General features: G+C 45.7%; 1 pseudogene; it reads right to left on the bottom strand.

Moving 5' to 3' along the window:
• LOC149355804 (uncharacterized) overlaps positions 1-21,105 on the bottom strand; it is a 72,334-nt pseudogene that overhangs the window by 8,156 nt on the left and 43,073 nt on the right.

The raw sequence follows: 21,105 nt of genomic DNA, 5'->3' as shown, positions 1-21,105 counted from the left end.
AAGTGCATTTTTACCAGTCAGTGCCCGGATGTGCACCCACCGCGGTGTGGTGTGCATCAAGGGTGGAGGTTGCACGCACGCACGAGCACACACGCAAGCCCCCCCCCCCCCCCCCAAACGCAGTGTGTTTATTATTTTTGGTAAAGGAGGCTATAATACTAAGGCAGTGAAAGAAAACAACGAAAACAGTATTCATACTCCGAGTTGGATTCGCACTAGTGGCGGCGCAACAGAAAAGCTCCGTTTAGAGATGCCTCAGGCTACTCGGCCATGTCCTAGGCTTCTTGTTATCTTGGTTGCATGGCATATTAGGAACCTTTCTGACCCTCCTTGTGCCTTGCTTGATCTCATCGAATTCAAGGATCTCGGTAGAAGTCCCTACGCCACCATCACTTCCTTACTCTGCTCGCACATCAAAATTCCGGAACCAGTCAGGAGGCTGAACTTACACAGAATATTCCTTCTGCGGTACTTACACAGAATATTCCTTCTCTGCACAGTGACTTCGTTGAACGCGGCAATTTTGCGTGTTCATCCATCATGCCCGTTTTCCACACGTTAAGTGGTCCTTAAACACGAAGAGTTCGCACGTAATTCCGGAGTCCTTCATCGCAGACAGAAATGTTGTAGTGAAGTGCATGATCTCAATGTATTTCTTAGCAAACTGCTGAATTTTGTGAAAAAAAAAACACAGCATCACGACAAAAAAAATCATTTTGTGGCTCAATGAATTCTCGTTGCTCGCACAGGTAGCGGTTCACTGACCACGGCACAAACGCTTCCTTGGCGCGAAGGTACGGCCTAACGCGTAATGTCCATGTTTGAAGCTTGGAAAAGGTTTTACCGGCCGTTGGAAACTAAAGTCGAGCCCATTTATAACGAGCCTCACGGTCACGCGGATTTCGTTCATTATATCCGATGCTCGTAGTAAGCTGACTCTCCGTATAACAGCGAAAAATACTAAGGCCGCTGAAAGTGGCCTTTACTTCTTATAGAACTGCGTTATGCGCGCCTGCTTGTGCAAAGCAGAGATTGCAGCAGATCTTTGCAGGCTATCTAGGGCAGTTATTTAATCCTCGTCGAGGCCCTTGTTGCCAACTATCAAATTTAGTGACTGTGTATAACTAATCATGGTTGATGTATGCACGGCAGCTGGTGGCACGAATAAAATTCCTGGTAGTACGGGAGGGCTCTTACTTGGTGTTCAAGGTCTTCGTCAGAGCACGCGCTTCTGCGATTTTGTGGTCCACAGGAACTTAGTTATCCGAGGAAACATCTGGCCAGCTATGGGTCAGCGAAGCGTTTTCTCAAATCTACATGCGTCTGGTCACGTGTGTTTCGAGCTTCTTGTTTTGTTCCTGGGCTCATGCAGCGACGAAAGTAGCGCCGCGCTCGTGGCACGGAGTGCATCAGTTGCAGCGCCCGCTCTATGACGCTGTCTGCTCTTGGTAGCAGTGCAAAAGATGGAGCCGACTGGGCAGGCAATGCATACCACGTGACCAGCATGTCTAGTAATTCTTTCAAAATTCTCAAGTCACTGCTATTAGTTGATGCATGACCATGGGCAGTAGATTCGCATTCGGCGATGTCCCTTTACCACGCGCACCGCGCTTCTTCCACCTGAGATGCTTTGTCCAGCCAGCGAACACGCAGGAAATGATTGCCCTCGTAGGCCATCGACGCGGGCTTGGCCGGAGTTACTTACTGCTTCAATAGAGTTATACCATGCCGTTACCGTGTTAATGCTACCGTTTACAGTGTTTCCAGACGCCGGACTTTGTTAGCTCTGCGCACTGCAGTGCTCCCTTTTATTGCATTTTTGGTTTGACATGTTCTTTTCAGGGCGGAGTCGTGAAGATTCAGAGGCGCTCTCTTATATCCGCGCTTACTGGAAGCACAACCTCTTCAACTCCAGGGGTAGTTTACGGCGCCTCCTCGTTCGTTATAACCGAGTGGTGCGGCCAAAGGTTTGATTGTATCTGCGACGAATTGCCATTGCCCTCATGCATATTTTTACGGTAGCACCGTACCCGTTCGTAATAAGCAAGCGTATACCTGCGGCCGTTATAAGTGGGCTCGACTACATCCGCTGAATTCGCTTGAATACACAGGTATCAAAAAGGCTAGGTAAAGCTGGAGATATATGGGTAGAGGAAGCAATGACCGATCACAACCTTAGTCATTTACCTTGTGGAGAGGTCGCACAGGTGTCCGAAAAAAGTGAATAGTGAAAAACCCGAATGTATTAGCATGAAGTTCTGTCACGTCCATGTCCAGAAAAGACCGACGAGCACTTAGTCGCCTGTTTAGCACAGTGGCCAGAAAGCGTTTGTTTTGTAGGTCTGAAAATAAATCCCCTAAAACAAGTTGTCGGACAAATGGTGCACGGCTGATTCACTAGACTTTATCAAGGGCCCAAAAAGTCTGTAGACGCACAGGTTCTCTTTAATAGCGCCCCAGAAAAAGTTACAAAAATTCCATGTAGTGTAATCATACCTTCTTTCGAGCAGAATGCTGCACTTGCAAGAATGATGCAATGCAACATCCCAAGAAGCTGTTACCATTTGCATCCGTGGAGAAAAGAAGCGTTCTCAACCCATCGAAGATTGTTTTTTTATCACACTCTTTTTATCAGAACAAAAGACGTCGACGTCATCATAATAAGCTAAAGTTGCAATATGTCCCTGTACTAGTGAGAAGCCACGATTAGCTGTGTTTTTGAAGATACAAAGGTATAGGGGCTTGAGATATACAACACGAGTCACAAAGGCGATATAGAAGAGATGATTTAACTAAAATATGTTTGGTAAGCTCAGGATAGGGAGAGCCAGTGCTCCCAAAAGGCTCTCGTTGGGTGGGGGATGAGCGGTTGAAGGGTTCTCGCATATTCCCGTACCATGTAGGAAAGGAAGGGGGGTGACTGGCAAGTCGGTTTCGGGGTGACGGAAAGGTGTCTATCTGTATACAGGTGCCGGTAAATAACAACTTCGTTTCTCAATAGTGCGCGGGAACGCAGAGGCCGCGTGCGGGGTCAAGTCGGCGCCCGCGTAAGTGCACTGCGCACGAGAAATTCCCGTCTGACTCCAGCGTCAAGATGACCAATTAATCGCGCGACGGGGTCGCCGAAACTGATCAAGCTGGTGGGTTTTGTAGATGCAAAATCCACCTAATAAGACGGATTATAGCGTACACAGCCGATATACATGAATTTCGATTTCATTGCATTTTGCGGCTCTTGCCGTAAATACGTCGTTTTGTCACGGACAATAAACAAAGTGGGTAAAATGAGAACATATCGCATTATAAAAATTTTTGCATTTTTTATTTTATATTTCGATGGTTCCCTGTTGAACATTACTTTAGTTTTCTGCATGTTAGTTTTTAGCCCCAGCGTTCTGCTCAGCCTGCCTAACTCATTGATCATGCTTTGCAGTTCATGTCCTGATTGGCTTAGCAAGGCAATGTCATCAGCGAATTGCAAATTACACCGATATTGTCCATTAACTCTTATCCCCAACTGCTCCCAATTCAGGCCCCGGAATACCTCCTGTATACAGACAGCAGTGAATAGCATTGGCGAGATCGTGTGTCCCTGACTGACACCTTTCCTTATTGGAATTTTATTGCTGACTTTATGGAGGACTACAGCAGCTGAGCAATCGTTATAAATATCTTCCAATATTTTCACATGACACTCTTCTACACCCTGATTTCGCAATGTATGCATCACAGGTGAGGTTTCCACTCAGTCAAATGCTTTGTCGTAATAAATGAAGCCTATAAATGGGGTTGGTTATATTCTGCGCATTTCTCTATCATCTGATTGATAGTGTGAATATATCTATTGTTGAGTGTCCTTTACGAGGGCTTGCCTGATCATTTGGATGATATAAGTCTAAGGTTGTCCTGACTCTATTAGCGATTACCTTAGTAAATACCTTGTAGGCAACGGACAGTAAGCTGGTCTCCTTTCTTAAGAATTAAGATAATCCTAGTGTTCTTCCAAGCTCCTGGTACGCTTGAGGTCACAAGGCATTGCGTACACAGGCTGGCTAGTATTTCTGCCACAATCTCTCCTCCGTCCTTCAACAAATCTGCTGTTACCTGATCCTCACCAGCTGCTTTCCCCCTTTGCATTGTTCCTAAGGATTTCATTACCTCCTCCTTCATTACTGGCGGGTTGTACCATTGGTGTGCTCTGCTTCCTCTCCAATTAACGTTCTGATTGCATTCGCTACTCGACAGATTTGTGTAAAACTCTTCGGCAACTTAAGTATCTTATCCATATTGCTAATGACATTGCCCTCTTTGTCTCTTAGCGCATACATCTGGTTTTCTTCACTGCTTTTAGGCTACCTCCGTTCTGTCGAGCATGCTCGATTTTCTCCATGTTAAACTTCTTTATGTCGGCTACCTTGAGCTTATTAACTTCGATAGCTCTGCTATTTCTATACTGTCTGCTTCGGCGTTTCTTAATCAGTTCTTTAGTCTCCTGAGATAGCTTGCCGGTATCCTGTCGAACCATCCTACCACCTACTTCTGCGGCGCACTCCGTAACGATAGCAGTGAGATTATCGTTCGTTGTTTCAACACTACGGGTGTCGTCTTCTTGAGTGAAAGCGGAAAATCTGTTCTGCTGCGACATCCTGAAGTCGTCTACTTTCCCTCTTAACGCTAAGTCGTTAATAGCCATCTGCTTCAAGCGTTTCCTTCGTTCGCTCTCCAAATCTAAGCTAATACGAGGCCTTACCATTCTGTGGTCGCTATAACGGACCTTTCCGAGGACCTCCACATCCTCTACGATGCCAGGGTGAGCGCACAGTATGAAGTCTATTTCATTTTTAGTCTCACCATTGGGGCTGTTCCAGGACCACTTCCTGTTGGCTCCACCATATGCGTCAAGTCACCGCGAAATATTTCGGAGTACAGACTTTCTTTTTTCCAAGCTGCCGGATATGGAATGTATCCGGCTGCATCAGCCCTGCGTTGTCAGAATGGCGTGCACCAACTATTGCAGGCAATTCGCTTTGAGGCGGCGCTAATAGTTCTTGAGCGTTGTCCTCCAGGATTTCTATACATTATGTACGTCATGAAATGATTTTCTCTCATAAGTCCCCGAGTGCTAGTTTACAACGCTGTGAGATCTAGCCGTCGCAACTAAGCTGGAGTTTCAGGGGCGACGCAGCTTTCATATCGTGAAAATGGCGTTAAGCTCAGTCACAGAAATTTAGGGCATCCGCTCGTATGAATCGTTTTCTATGCTGCCCCGAAGTTTTACCGATGGGATCCGGGCAATACTCCAAGCCCTAGAAAATTATTTCAATCATGCGCTCTAATGCTGTATATTGAGTGAAACAGTGTAAATACCGGGAGTTTTTAAGCTCTCTGTATTAGGAGTGACCAAGCGGCGCTATCGGCGGAAAGCTTATTTCTTCACCATCAAACCTGGCGCATCAGCTCATTCCACGCACAGAAGCAAACACGCCATAGAGGTGAAAAAGTCCAAGGACTGGCCACGCGACTGCTCCGCGTCACTAATGGTCTCATAGCAGTTGCCCAGAGCAGAAGGAGTTGGCGCGCCAGCCGATGGCGCGGCATCTGCTTCTGTGCTTTCATACCCTCTGAGACACCTTTTCTTGACAATGTATGCAGCCAAGGGTCCAGAGCGAAAACAGGCCTTTTTTTCCTACATCAGTCTCCTGTTGCAGTGATTAGGTGTCTCTTAAAACATAGTAGATTGGCGATGCGCATGTTTCTAACATAAGATGAATTTTCAACGTCAGACTGTCATGGAAGGTGTGTCGGAAGATTGTTTCACTTCAATCAGATGTTGAGGCATCCGGTTCGAAGAAGCTTCCATCGAAGCATAGCGCCAGCTGCTCCACCGACAAAGCGGAAAATAGCGGTATGGAAAAGAGTAACACGATTACTTGAGCCCCGCCTCTGCACATTTCGTTTAAATGCCCGAAAAAGTTGTCAAGTATAGCTCTTCTCGCAATATATTGTTTGAGTTTGGACTTCGGCGATCACGAACCGATATACCTTCGAAAGGAAGTACAAAACTGCTCATTGTTACGGCGACCACAAGTGAATTAAAACTTCAAACTGTCAAAGATAGCACCTCTCTGCGTACTGCTGCAAATGAATTTATCGTGGACGGCGTCAGGGACGCTTATTCGAGGACTTCAGGCTCCGCTGGCAGTGCGTCTGCGAATAATGTCGTAATTGGCATTGGGAGTGCAAACACATAGTGCAAACCACACTGTGAATGTCAGTGAAGCGCAGCTAAGCTCTCAGGGCACTGTTGGTTCCATACAACCTTCCACAAGCAGCTCCAAAAGGACCTCATGAGGAGAAAGGCTTCATAAAAAGCGCACCAGGTCAAAGGCGAAGTAGGCAAACAATGCCGAATGCAAAGGGACACACTGGGCGCATTTGTTTTTCAGTCCCGGACTGTCCGGGACTACTTGCGGACTCGAGTTCGGTATTTGGTTTTCTCGGGCAGCCCGAAAGCTCCGCCCACCTGCCTGCATCGCCATAGCAACACGTTCGTTTTTAGCCTATGGCAGTCCGCGGGCTGCTTGGGGCTGCTGAGAAGGCAGCAGACGATAGCTGCGCGCCGCGCTGGCAGCCATATTGAGTTAGACTCCATGTGCATTTTGAGTACTTTTCGTGTTCCTGGAGGTCGATATCATGCGTTAAACCTTCACATGAGCTCCGTGGCTGCTCTCTGAGCCATCGCAAGACTTTTTGTTCTTGCATCTTCGTTTATTTTCTTGAAATCCACCGCACACGGACGCGCGTTCGAAGCTGCGAGCGCGTATTGTTTGCTCGTGTCGTCAAGAGGTTCTCGTTCGCTTGTTTTGCGACATGCTGCCTGTACGCTTACCTGAAAGCATCGCAGGTGAACCAGTCGTATACTGGAGCAGCTATAGAGCTTGTTGTCAGCGTTTTTGCGAAGGCTTTCGTCTATCTGCCTATCCGCAACGAGTTGGGCTACTTTGTGCGAACTTCGCCGCAAGCAGTAGCGGCGAGCATACCTCCGAAGCTGAGTTCTGTAATGCACCTACGCTAAGCTGAGAGTACAGTCTTTAAATCGACTCAGTATCATGATCGAGCGCACGGCGTTGCTTCGGCATCGTGGTGGCCGTGGCTTGCGTCGTCTGCTAGCAGATGACAGCGTCCTTGTAAGGTAACCGAGGGGGAGCCCGGCTCTGGCGCCGAGTTCGAAAGCAGCCTATGGCAAGTAGGTCATGTGACCATGAGGCTGTTTCCTGTCAGAGCGGAAGCCGAGACCTGTCAGCAAGTAGTCCGGGACTGGAAAAACAAATGCGGCCACTGGCCGTATTTGTAATATGGAGATAGAAATAGCCCAGTTGATAGTGTATGTGCGCGCCTGCCTTGGCGCGAAGAAAGAACAGACGCATAGGGCGTTGACCGCTGTATCTCAGCCCGAGCCGCCGTTTAAGCTTCCGTGAAGCGCGCCCGCTCGACTCCCGGGACCACACCACTCGCTCAGCCACGGACCAACGAGGCAGCGCGTCCCAGTCTGAGGGACGGCATCCTCCTGAACCTCTGGACGTCGGACTGTCGCAGGGCCCGGGGAACAAATTGTGTTTTGTTTGTTTGCCTTTCTCTTGTGTTAGTGCACTTTTGGTGCAATATTTATTTTGTATTGTAATCTCTCTTGAGTGTAACTTTGCACGAGTTGCTTTGTATTGTAAATCACTTTGTGTTCGTACGAGCGATTTTGAAATCCTGTGTATCGTCTCATCGCTGTATAAACTTTGTTTTGTTTGTGAACCTTTGGCTCCGATCCATTCTCTAGCTTGCGACTGGCAAAACCTCGACACTAAACGACCAAAAATCTCTTGTCACTTGGTAGCCAGTCTCTGGCTGAGCTTGCCACGCTGAGTCGAGGGCATCTTTGTGACCGAGACGCTACCCCGAACCGCTCTGATGGTGTCTGGGGACTCACCTAAAGGTGCGGAGAAGTGGTGACATACACAAGCTAGAAGCTCTGAGTTTTGTAGAGAAGTAGATGTGGTGCTCAACGTGGAAAGCCTTTTTCTCAAGATTTTCCCGGGCTGTTGTTCACCTTGTGGGGCGGATTGCTTTGAGGCTGTCCTATTAGACCTAGTTTGTCCTGTTATAATCCTGGAAATAGCCTGAATGCAGTGTCTGACAATCCTAGGCATAGAGATTGGAGAATTGTGATATATTCTCAGTCTGCAACTCCATGCCAACTAGAGGACAAAAAAATTACGAAATATTCGTTTCTGGGCAAAAAAACATTCCGAGACTGTCCCGACACCTACAATACGTTCAGAAACTTTGAGAAGGTTAAACCAGACGATTATGACATTTAGTATAGTTTCCAGGCTTTTTATAATGTGTACAGTCTGATGAAACCTTTAAAAAACAGCAGTCTGTCACTGCTGCTTTCCGTATTACTCCTCTGACCAGTTGCAATAGTGCACAAAACTGGCTTTTCGGTGTTTGGCTATCAAGCTGTTGCTGAAGGCAATAAGTCTAATTTTGTCTCATGATTAACTTATTGTTTTGGTAAACAGAAAAGCTTGAATAACTGCTTGCTTGTTATCCCGGAGAAATTCTGTTTGCCAGTATTCACTGTGGGCAGAGCTCCATTGCAAACGGGTAGTATAGGAATACAGGAACAAAAATTGAGAAATACTTCGAAATATAAGGCAAGATCGTCAACCATGCTTTGAAATTCATACCTCTCAAGTTGTTTAGCAAGGCAAGCCCTGAAATGCACCACTGGCATGGCAACAGAATGAAATTTAAACCCATTAAGGAAAGCCAGAGCAGATATTCTAGTATTATAAAGTTGCAGAAAACATATTTCATGATGAGTGACGACCATTGGACTACAGTAATGGTGTGAAAAAGCCACAGCATTCTGCAGGCTTGTCAGGCACCGTGCAGCCTTTCTGCATTCACAGACTAGGCTGAAGAAAGTTCTCGCAAATGATATACGATCAACTTTATTACATTAGGCCATGTGCCCAGGTTTTCAAGACCTCCATGGTACAAATACGAGAAAACTAACACAAGACTGTAGCAGAGAATAAAAATGGGATACGCACGGTTTTGAAGCGAAAAGCATAAATTCACAAAAATACATTGTGATGCTTTCTTGCGAAGTGCATTCAACAATGAAGCTAAAGTTGCCACACGCATGCTACAAATACGTGCCACCAGCGGCCATACTTATAGTAATGAACAGAAATGTCGAAGCATTGCACTCGTTCAGAAATTCGTAAAGCTCTGCCCAAAGCCAACATGTCTGGACTATTTGCATGCCTAAATTCATAAGCATAGAGCAAAGGGCCAAAAAACGGCGTTGCTCTGATGCTCTTTTCTGAAAATCCGTCACATTTTTCAGTCATTAGAACAAAAGAAAAAGCATGGTACGTAGGGTGCATAATGGCTTCTGTGACACCATGTATTGCCCCTGGCGAACAGACTGAAGACCACTACTGAGCACAAAAAGTGTTGCAACCTGGCTTCAAAAGTGGTATTTTATGTTATTCATTACAGACCTGAAGAGCCCAGGAAGCAGGTATTTGCGACCAAGAGATGGCCGTTCTTTTGCTGCACACGTCATGACGCGTACGTCGGCCACGTACACAATTACAACCAGTTCACAGAACACCAACACAATGTAAGTTCTTCATCGGGACCAGTAACCTCAGCACAACCACTTCAAAGTGAACACAGCACAATTTTGTGCCTCAGTGCACAAGGACTATCGTCAGGGTTGTATTCTTCCTGTACAGTATCTTCCGATGTACTCGTGCCGGCAGCTCTTGCAATTGTCAAGTCTCCAGCAGCCTTTGCACTGCAGTCGCTGAATCTTGACTGTCTATTGTTCATAACAGTGTCCATTACAAAATCACACACTGCTAGGCAAGCACGATGACTGCATTACTTGTCCAAAATAAAGAACGTTATATAAAATTATACCATTACAGGTAAAATGATTGCGGCAACAATGCCTAGTCCCATTCTGCCGAGCCCTGAAAGATTCTTGCGTGCTGTGCCAATCTGGCACTGGTTGACCTGCAAAAGAAATAAAAGAGAGAAGGGCGGGACCTTCAACAAGACCCACTCTATACGAATGTTATAGAGCACTGCAGTGAGCTGCATTGGAGAAATGCTAAAGCATTTGCGTTTGGGCGTCAGCAACTTTTTTTACTTTGAAATTACCGTTGTCACCTGACGCTTATCACATGACCCTTGGATGACGTCGACAACTACTCTTTTTGCAAGTACACATCCCCAACAATCTTTACTGTCGCACAGACCCCCCCCCCCCCCCCCCGTGTTCACTTCATGCCCCTCTAACGCAGTTGAGCCAACGACAGCCTACTGGGATTCACAAATTTTAACTCTACGGCGGCAAACACAGGCTTGGATGGGTAGGGAACTCTCAGTGTTTGCGAGGGCACAGGTCTGTAACATATTTTTGTTTGCAAAGCTGGCGTATGTTCTTCAAGTCCTGCATTGTGCGAGGAGGAAGGTGCAAGCAATACACAGAATATTTGCAACATTCGTGTGGCGTTCTCAATGGGAGCCCATGAGGCGTGACAACTTGTTCCTTCCCTTAGAGGGTGGTGGAGTGGGCCTTGTTCACCTGTTCGTGCATCAACTTGTTTCCCATTTTTTCTTCTTCAAATCGGCAAATCAACCGTTTCTGGTAGCTGTGCTCATTAGGCGGCTTAGTTTTCATTTGCCTTACTCATTCGCACCGACTGTGCAGGCTCGTGAGTGAACTTTATGGGGATTCCTTAAGGAGGTTGCTGACACTTTCAATTTCCTCACTGTGCGCTTCTCTTTAGATTACCTCTATAGCCTCTTGAGAAAACAGATGGCCCAGGCTCTCACTGAGTCTTTGTTCCCTACACCATTGTATCGGCAGCCTTATCTGGGGTCTTTGGACATCAATGTTCTAAAGCGTGTTAGGCGGATGTGCATTCAGGCATCCCCTAAAACGTTCTTTTTCAAACTACACACAGCGACGCTGCCTGTCAAGACATTTCTTAATGACGAGCAGATGTTCGTGCCCTTGAATATGAATTGCCGTCTGTGTAACATGCCTGAGACAATGATCATTGCTTCATCCTGTGCCGTGATGCCATGTTCTTTTGGGACATACTACAACGAACTCTTAAGAAGGACATTGAAATTACACTACACACTATTAGATTTCTGCTTGTTGGCAAAAACTCTGTTGTGCCTTATGATCTGTTTGTGTTGATGGGACTATTCAATCTTTGGAAAAGCCGTATGATGGACAGACATGCCGAGCCACCAAGATCGTCCAAATCTGTGTTTCGTGAACAGGGTGCTTTGGTGAGGAGTGTATATGCTGCACGCGAAGAACCTCCAAGCTGACTGCCGTGCCTAGATGCATGTGTGTGCCTCCCTGAATTTTGATGTTTTGATGGTGATGCAGTGTTGAGTTAGGGCTATGGCGGGCTCCTATTAAGCAGCCCGGTAACTTCGACGCGAACCAGTTTTTTTTTGAAGTTTTTTCCCCTTTTCACGGAAGTTCTTCCATGCAATAAAGAAAAAAAAGACTCTTTGTGGCGTACGCGTTGCCTGCCCGCCAGACACACAGAATGCCTGGGTTCGAACCGCAACCTGGCGAATTTTTTTTGAATAGATATTTTTGTGCGCGCACGCTCCAGCAGACATGCTGTAGCCAGGGCGTCTAACTGGAATTTTTTCGGGTTTGGTTCGGGTTCATGCCTTTCGGGCTCAATTCTGGGTTCAGCTCCTGAGCAACATTCCGTTCCGGTTCAAACCAGTTCGGACTTCATTGAACCAGTTCAAACAGGTTCAAATGGGTTGAGGACCAAAAATATTCTGAACCAAGAAAAATTCTGAAAAAAGAGTAATGCGTTTTATGGAACTCGTTATGCTGTATACTTTTGTCTGTGGCATCGGCATATAATTTGAAAGATGCACAATTAACATGTTGTGAGATATTTTCACTTTTACACTAATTTACGCTTCATTGCAAAAATATACGAACTGAAAATTATTGTAAATCTATAAACATGCTTGAATCCATCTCATGAGGTACACATACATAAGGCAAAAGCAGGTGGATTTCGCCTCTATAAAACCTTCCAGCTTCAGCAGTTTCAGAGGCCCCGTCTCGCGAGTAATAAGTCTCCCCTGAAGCTAGTGTCAGTCAGAGTTTCTCCTAAGCGGAGTACCTAGGCGGGCGACGGCAGCACCACCGCATGCACCCTTTACGTTACCACACACTATTCACAAAGCAAGAAGTCTTGTATAATGGCAGCGTTACTTATACAGACAGACACCCTTCCATCTTGCAAGCCGTCCCCACCCTCTAACATATGGTATGAGAATATGCAAGACCTCCTCAACCGCCAATCCCCCAACTAACAAGAGCGAACACTGGCTCTCCCTAACAACCAAGAGCTTACCGAAGATATATTGTTTAAATAACCTGTTCGACATTGTCTTTGTAATTTGAGATATATCTCGGGCCCTTACAGCTCAGTATCTTCAGAAACATAGCTGATCGCTGCTTCTCTCAAGTACAGTGTAAAATTAAGACTTTGGCCTATGATGACATACCGTACACCCTCTTTCTGATGAAAAGGGTACAGTAAAAGAGAAAAGCAGGCTTGGATGAGTTGGGAGAACTTTGTCTCTGCACGGACACAAATACACAACATCTTCATTGCGACGAAGCGCTGCGATACTGTTTTGGGACTTTTCTGGGGTTTTACCAAAGGGAGCTTGTGCGTCGACAGAATTTGTTGCTCCCGTGATTAAGTCTGGTGAATCTGTCGTGCACTTTTTATCCAGCAACTTGTTTCAGGTTTTTTAATCAGAAAACATCTCTTCCTTCCCGAGTGGCGTGGACAGGATGTGTCACCATGGGCTGTGGACAGAGTGAACTATCGATCATCCAGTAAGTGTAATTATGATTTGAAATGATTAATATCAACTGAATGGGAAGTTTAAATGACTAATATTATTCTTTAGTAGCTCATTTACTAAGGCAATTAGGTTAGCTAATTGCTCCGAGTAATTAATGAAATTGGAAGACCGCTAGTAATTCCTCCAGAACTGAACGAACCATAGAGATCAAAGTAAAAAGATAATCAATAATTATTTAATAAAACTAAATAAATGATCAATTATATACCATATTAACAAGTCACTTAAGGTAATTTATTTCAATACTTAACAATAACTTATAAGCAATAATTAACCAACAATACATTGATAATTACACTGATTAATTATATTACTGAGTAGCATAGGTGGTAAAGGAACTCTAAATTCTTTCGTATTTCCGCATGCAAGGAGACTTAAGTGCACCTTTATTTTTTGTTTTTCTAAACTACAGACAACGCCTTCCTGGCAGCTATGCTTAATAGGCGGCAGGAAGTCGGAGCAGATCACGGAAGTCACTGCGTGTGCATTTCGAAGGCTCTTCCCGCGTGGATCGTGGGAATTTGGGTGGGGCCCTTACACTGATTTTTTTTAATATTTATTTTCGGAAAACAGGGTGCGGCACGTACACGGGTATGTTTATGCAGTGTGTTCAATTTTGAGAGTCGAAAAATTTTCGGAAATTTTACCCTGCGTAATAGGTGCACCACAAATTTTGAGCCAGATTTAGAAAAAAAAGTTAGCCTATTATGAGAGTAAATACAGTAATTACTCCGGGAAGGTGGCGTGAGGGCGAAGGGAGGCCGTATCCTGAGATCACTGAATCCAACGCAGTCAAGCTAGGCACGAGGATGGTCATAGGGGTATCCATTTTCTATGCAAAAACAATAAAGGTAAGCTTCAGAGACGCCAAGTAGCCTAAGGCATCGGTAAACTAAACTTCTCTGTTGCGCTGCCGCTGGTGTGAATTCCACTCAGGTTTAGAGTTTTTGTAGTAGTTTTAGTGCGAGAATACTATACTCTAGACGTACCAACCCCGGGCAAGAATCTCGTCTTCTCTTGTCGTGTGCTCTGAACTAACCCGAGCTAAGAGAAGGGCTAATTCTGCATATATGAACATTAAGCTACTAAAGCTATGTCCGTCATACCCTTAAGGCAGGCTGTAAGTGTCCCCTTAATTGAAGCACGAACACCTGCTTTTGCACGTCTTCTCTCCTTAATTATGTTAAACCCACGACAATTTATTTTGTTTACTGCGATAGCAGCATAACCTCCTTTCTCAAAAATAATCGTGGCCCGAGTGTGTGCATGAGTGCACTTGAGCGCACATCCTGGCACTCACTGGTAAAAATGCACCTTCACAAACCTTTAACCTGCCTCCGAATGAAAGCAGTTGTAGTCGAGGCAGATAGCTGTGAAAGGGCTACGTATGCCGTAGCCCAATCGTTTTACGAAAGAACGCCAGCAAGCATGAAGCTCTCACCTCGCACAACGAGAACCGGAAGTGCACCACTGAGAGGCATATATAAGCTGCTCGACACATTTCAAGGACCCAGCAGTCCAAGAACAGCGCAACAAAGCCAGCCTCTATCTATTGGCATCTATTCCTTTTTTGTTGTTGTGAAAGCAACACTCCGACAGCCAAACCGAGACCTCGGGTGGCTGCCGTCCGCCGTAGCTACGCTGACCTTGTTTTAATTGGTCGAAATGGTCGTGAGGGGACAGTTCGCGAATTTCAAACGGGGCCAATTGTACTTGGGCTTGTAATTACAATCAATTAAAGGGATCATATAGTGATGCTTCAAGTGGGGGGACTCAGTTTAGTTATTTGCTTAATTAACGAATTAGCCTAACTACCCTTTCTAGTCAGAGCAGATAAATAAATAAAACAGAGTAGGAAATTGGTCGAGTTGTGGAATCGAACCAGGGTCTCCGGAGTGCGAGACGAGCACACTAACCATTCCGCCATGGCAGCTCGATGATATGGAATGAACAAAGGCGCGTGTAGCTAATACGGCATCTTCGTTCACTCCGGTCTTCCTCCCTTCCCATTACCCCGAGGTTCAGGTGTCCACCGAGATATGCGAGAGAGAGAGATACATTTCCTTTCATCAAAAACCAATTTGCCGACGAGCAAGGCGTACAGCCGAACGGGCGATGGTGTTCTGTCGACTCCCTGGCACCGTTTCAAGGCGACGCAAAGCTTAACAAATTAACTTCACATCAGTGACACAAGCAGCAACACTGCGTTTAAGGCTTTCGCCCTACCGCACTTTAGACCAACAAAGTGCCCCTTTGAATTTTTTTGTAAGTAGAACAATTTCAGTGTGTCTGCAGAGCATAAAAATCATTTCATTGAAATTACATTTCCCTGCAGTGGCACCTTTCTGATTGTAATCACTATCACATGCTAGCGAGCCCATGCTTTTTGACGCTGCCCCTTTGTGTAATCGCCATTCAATTTTTTTCTCTTAAACATCTCTGCCGCTGCAGCAAAGATACCTTTCCTTGCTTATCTGCGTCGCGTGCAGAAAGAATGTTCAGATTAAAAAAAAGATACTGCAGAGCACGCATGCGTTTATTAAATTCTGCCGCAATCGAAATGTGGTCGCCGTGGCCAGGAGCGAGCTCACGACCTTGGGATCGGCAACCGAGAGCCGCAGCCACTGAGCCTCGTTAGGTGTTCTATTTAGTACCTGCTGTCTGATATAATGAATGCCTCAGAAACCAAATGCAACATGGCTGGGTCGTTGCGCCCATGTTTCACATATTTATAGTACATGGACACAATGAAAGCGAGCTATTCTCACTAGGTACTTTGCGACCATAGACTCACACCACAACGTTTGCTGCATCATTCTTTCCTCGCTCAGCAAAAGACTGGAACAGCCTTCCACATGACGTCGCTGCAACCGCCTGTCCATCCTCATTTTTGAATTGTATAACTGCCATATTTAACGAATAACATGTTTGTGCATAAAGTTTGATTCTGTCTGTGCCCATCCCTTATGTAATACTCCCTAACGGGGGGTCTTTAACGTAATCAATGAAGTGAAGTGAAGAGTTAGAACAGTGCTAACTATTCAATTAAAACTATATGCAAATATGTAAAAGGCTGAGGGTCTAAGAAACTTAAAATGTCACAGTCTGATGTACAGTGCTTCAGAATTGCCAAAAGCGCAGTACAGAAGTGCCAATTCCCCCATACCAGCCTTCCTTCAATTTTGTTTGCTCATAGACAATGTGCCATTTTCGCACTGTGTAGCGAAGACAGCTTTCTGTGGGTAAATCTATGCGCTAGCACATCTCATTTTGTCCTAGAGAAAAAAATGAATATGTCGTGCTGTAAAAAAAGTGGGACTGAACCGATTCCTAAACCAGTTTGGAACAGTTCCTTTTAATCGTTCCGGTTCGGGTTCCGTTCCAAGACTGACAAAAATCTGGGTTTGGTTCAGTTCCGGTTCGATATCCTGGCTGTAGCCGACACGTCACTCATAGACAAGAAATGCTTTCACATTAAAAATCAATACAGCCAACTGGAGAAGCAACGTTGCGAATTCTCCTCTGGAGCCCCACTCTGCTAGTGTACGCAACCATCCGAGTGGGGTTCAGCCCTGAAAACGGTTTCCTCTGGTTACAATTTCTGGATTAAGGCATGGTGGGCCATAGGAAGGAGTCCTGAAGGCATGCCGAATTCCTGCAGTGATAACATATCGTATTTCATGGGTGGTGACCTGCCCACCATTCCCAACACTAAAGCTTTGGTCAAAATGGCTAGATACAATATGGATAGCAACAAATGTACGAGACATACAGTATACAGCCCCGCTGTTGCCCTTTTCATAAGACCACGGAAAAAAACGTTTTTGCGGCCAGCTTACATTCGAAGAAAGTTTTTTTGGCCTCCAATTTCCAGGTGTCCGCTTAGAATCAAGGCCGGCCTAGATTCGAGCAAATACTGGAGTTGGGTCTAATTAACTATGTGGTACTGTGCAGTGTTCCAGCTGCTGCTAATTTCACAGATGGTATACATATCAATCTCTCATGGCGGCGCTGCCATTCTCAACAGTTTTTTTTGGACAGAACTTTAAATGTTTATTGCAAATTAAATTCATTTTCCGTAAGATTTGAGGCAAAATTCGCAAAATTGTACCATGGGTCAAAATTCATTCGTTTTATGGACAAATCAGGAGAGCTGGCAGGTATGTTTAATCATAAACTCCTTGTCTACTGGAAACTAGAAATTTTTGTCCACACTAAAACGTTAAGGGTACAGTGCCTCGAAAAAGCCGGTGTTGTCGTCACAGTCATTGGCCATGAGCAAAAATTTGATGGAAGCAAAGAATGTATATTGAGCTGAAAACAAAATTTGGGATCGAACTAGAACCTTTGAACTGCGAGATGGGCACGCGACCCATAGGCCATGAAGGCTGGTTGTTTCACGCTGAACAAAGGTGGACGTAGTGACTATTGTGGTCAGCAACTTCACGAAGTGTCAGAGTTACTCATGTACGCATCAGTACCTGTCCCTAACTATGCTAGCTGGGAATAAGGTAACCGAGTAGGCGATGCGAACGGGCCCAAAATGCTATTACTGTCTACTCTTAAAGGCAAAGCTTAAGCGTCCCCCCAATTTTCTAAGCCTCAGGCGACACGGTTAATGTGGATGAAAGAAGCATGCCTCGGCGTCAACCCATTCAACTATATCTCGCACAGCATTGTACAGCACTGCCTGCACTGTGCGTGCAGTGGTATAGTTTCGTTTTCGAGCCTTCAATCCTTCACACTCATGTCACACTAGCAATAGAACTGCCCCAACAGTCACAACAAAGTTCACGGCGCCCATAAATGTGCCTGGATGTGTCTGTGAGGGTGCAACGCGGCCAAGTCCCACTTTGGGCACTGCGCTTTTGCCGTTTTGCACGAGCTAAACGTAGGCTCTTAAATTGCCGGCACGAATTAAAGCACCATCGCAACGTAGCAAGCATGGAAAGATGCCACAACGGTGACGTAACAGCTCAGTCTGTATTGCATGTTTTTCTACGGAAGCTTGGCCAGTACTGGCTCACGAAAACATAGCAGCCGGGAAAAATCAACACCTGGATACACAACAGCGAGTTTCCAGTGTACCATACGTCATGATCCAAATAAGATACGTCAACAAAACTGCACTGGGAAGTACCATACGTGCCCAGTATTCGCTATTTATAATCCCCATGAACAAATATTTTTTACCACCGAGCCACAGTGTCAGCACTTATCTTAGCTGCCACTGCCACCATACAACGCGGGAGAAATGAAGCAGCCATTGCTTACAGCTGCCGAAGATTTAAGAGGTCCAATTTTCCACAGCCAATGAATATGGACAGAAAGCTAGTTTTCTGGATGTCACTACATTCTTGCTATTTATGCAAGCATTTGCTCCCAGAACAGCAGCGACCTGAAACCAGAATCTCTTATCCTGTGTTGCCTTTGACTGCCAAGTCTAGCAATCCAGCGCAACAAGATTGCTCTGATTGTCTCGAAATGTGCAAACAAAGATTAGGCAACTGAAACATCACTCTGCTCTGTACACGTCTGACGAGCTGAGGGTATTACAGTTTGGAAAAGTTTCCAGAGCCTGCGAAAAAGTAGAGCGCACTGCATAGTGGGCATGATCATGCTGTGCAGTCAATGCTCAGGAAAAAAGTACCCCTACAAGCTGCACTGACGAGAATTCAAGAAAATAATGGTCTACAGGACTGGAAATTGCAATTACCTGTTAACATGAGATATTAAGTCATAAAGAGTGTCACTGTTCCTTATGGCAATGATCACTGTTTACAGTGCAAAAGGGCTGCTGTCAGTAAGCTGAAGAAAGCATAAATTGAGAAAAAAGAGCCATGTTATGAAAAAAAAAACTACCTGTAATTGTTTAGCTGAATGATAGCGTGTAAAAACATACGATTACGCAGAGTGAAGCGGAAATCTTGAGGTTTAAATGGCCAAATATGTGGCAAGGATTTTGCGAGAGGCGTTCTTTGCCATTGGAGCACAAACAACAGAGTGCTCACCGTTGTGGCAAACCGGAGCGATTTATGGTCCCCCCTATGTTCTCTTCCCGCGGCGAGATGTTGAGCAGCATTAGTGTCTTGCTGTTGCCGTCCAGGCTGTCCATGGGGAGCTGTGTCAGCTTGGAGTTGCGGTATGGCACGTGGTCAGCCTGTATGAACGGCACAGTCCGCCGCGAGAAAAGCAAAATTAACGGCGCACCTGGATCAGTCTTTCAGCGACAGAGTAATGGAAAAAGCTACGCACGATAAAGTTGACACACGATGCGTTTTATGCACCTATACAGGATAGCAACGATTGAGTGAATAAATCTCAAGTCATCTTGCAGATTGCCATATTCGCACAAGGGTCATATACACTACTACCATATTGGCATGACTGTAAATCTACCTATTTTTTTAACTTGAAATTCTGCAGTTGGAGCATGGTTGGTGCACCTGTTTGCAAAGTGTGGGGTTTTGAGGGATAAAAACGCATGAGTTTTCGCTGGACGATATCAGAACAATGTGTTGCAAAACTGCAGCAGCGATGATGAGGGCTGCGCTTGTGAGGTCGATGGCCCAATTGTGGACGAGCAGTCCAGTGAATAATACATTTTCGTTGTGGAGTGTGCCCACAGGCCACTGATAAGTTACATGGAGGGTGTCGACTTAAAGTCGTGTAAACACCCTACAAAAGTGAGCGTATTACGAAACTGCCCAGTCCAAACAAGGGGTTTACCAATGGGTGACTTCAAATCAAGGGCAAGTCGCAATGTTGAGCTACAAAGCTATCCCCTGCACTGACCACAACATGGCAGCACGGCCCGCAACACCAGGGCTGATGACTGGCAGCAATCACTCGACAACGGTAGAGGATTGAAGCAACCCGGCTGAAAGGACTAGCGAAATACTGCAGCTGAAGAACCTTCAAAACTTCTGTACTGGATAACCCACGAAAACCCACGACCATGTTTTCAAGGTAGTGGAGCACCCACCCGGTTGGAGAGCGCCAGAATGACATTGCCAAGGTTTGCCTGGGAGCGGTTGATGTTCTGGGCCTTCCGCAGACGTGCCCCCGCCGACTGCGTCTCCGACAGCCGCTCGCTGCCTGCCAGGTCCACCAGGTTCAGCCGCCCTGTGCAGTCACACCACTACATGCCAAGCAATGTACTCTGCAAAGGTGCGCACCACGGGCGTAATGGCTTAACCGCCTCCCGCCGTATATTTCAAAACCAATTAAAAATACTGGCAATTTTCACGGTTTGGAGTGCTGCAGAAAGTAGCCTAGATGGCAGCTTCAGTATCAGCATAGGTAGAATACTGCTCGTTTTGAAAGCGCTCACCGCGGTTCCAATGCTCACCAATGCAACGAGAGATTTTGTCGATGCTGCAAAAAAAGAACAAAACTAGAGAAAAAAATAATTTGTTTGTAATATAGTAAAAACCTGGTTCATATTGCAGCAAAGATTAAAAGTTGATGCAGTTTGAATGAATTGAACTTTGAACTAACAAAGGTGTGAACAGAATACCTTATACACACGTGTAAGGGCCGGCCTTTTTTTCCAGATTCTAGGGTAAAGTTTCGGGTGCGGCCCGTACATGCGATGTGCGGAAAAAAATTAAGTAAAAACACACCAATTTAAGTAAAAACACAGCAATCAGGCAATGAGCGGCATTTATTCTGCGTTCAATCGTCACTTGCGGAGTATTTCAACTCTGACCTGGTGCTGTGCTCTGGTGCGCGCTCATCTCAAAAGAATCCGCGCAGCATGTCCACTGTCAACGCATAGCCATTGATCCACACTCCATCACATAGCAGAAAACCTCTTCAAGTTCGGGAAACTCTGACAGCTTGCATCGGAAAGCGCGCTTTTTGCAGCTTGTGTTTCTCAATGCATCCTTTTGGTTGCACCATCATCGGACGCATTCATCTGCCACGTCGAATTTCCTGCCCGCTGCATGCTTGCCATGTTCGAGAGCTAACTCACAACCGTGCAGCTATAAAGGTGCTTGCCCATCGTACTAAAACTGATACGCTCGGCGGCACTACAGTGAACACTCCACAAAAGCAACAAAAGGCTGCAGCTGGCGATACTGATGTTGATGA

This window comes from Amblyomma mixtum, chromosome 3, assembly GCF_055824585.1.
Source record: "Amblyomma mixtum isolate Tamu chromosome 3, ASM5582458v1, whole genome shotgun sequence".
Taxonomy (NCBI): domain Eukaryota; kingdom Metazoa; phylum Arthropoda; class Arachnida; order Ixodida; family Ixodidae; genus Amblyomma; species Amblyomma mixtum.
The sequence above is the reverse complement of the archived record's forward strand: the minus strand, read 5'-3'. Positions and strand labels throughout refer to the sequence as shown.